Source organism: Cryptomeria japonica, unplaced genomic scaffold, assembly GCF_030272615.1.
Source record: "Cryptomeria japonica unplaced genomic scaffold, Sugi_1.0 HiC_scaffold_196, whole genome shotgun sequence".
Lineage (NCBI taxonomy): Eukaryota > Viridiplantae > Streptophyta > Pinopsida > Cupressales > Cupressaceae > Cryptomeria > Cryptomeria japonica.
In genome coordinates, this window is record NW_026729018.1 from 41443 (window position 1) to 41859 (window position 417).

Consider the following 417-nt stretch of genomic DNA (forward strand, 5'->3'; position numbering starts at 1 on the left):
GGGTGCGATCATACCAGCGTTAGTGCACCGGATCCCATCAGAACTCCGCAGTTAAGCGCGCTTGGGCCGGAGTAGTACTGGGATGGGTGACCTCCCGGGAAGTCCCGGTGTTGCACCCTTTTTTAGTTTTTCGCCGGGCGTCGCAATGCTATTTGAATAAACCTTTTGCCCGTTTGCGTTCTCGTCGGGGCCGGGCCGGGCCGGGGTGCGCTGCCCGCACTACCGCGCGCGCGGGGGCGACACCGAGCGCGCACCCGAGGCGCCCCGAGCACACAGGCCACGGTGCAACCCGGGCGTTGTGCGCGCACCCCGGTGCGCCCGAGGTGCTGCGCGCGCACCCAGGTGAAATCGGTGTGCACCTCGGCCAGTGCGCGCTCGGTCGAGTCGCGCACGTTGGCCAAGGTGCACGGTGATGTT

At 66.9% G+C, this 417-nt stretch overlaps 1 non-coding gene across 1 annotated transcript; it reads left to right on the forward strand.

Moving 5' to 3' along the window:
- On the forward strand, window positions 1-119 carry LOC131868129 (5S ribosomal RNA). Its single transcript, XR_009366621.1, has one exon. It is a non-coding gene; the product is annotated as a 5S ribosomal RNA (ribosomal RNA).
- The last annotated feature ends 298 nt before the right edge of the window (window positions 120-417 follow it).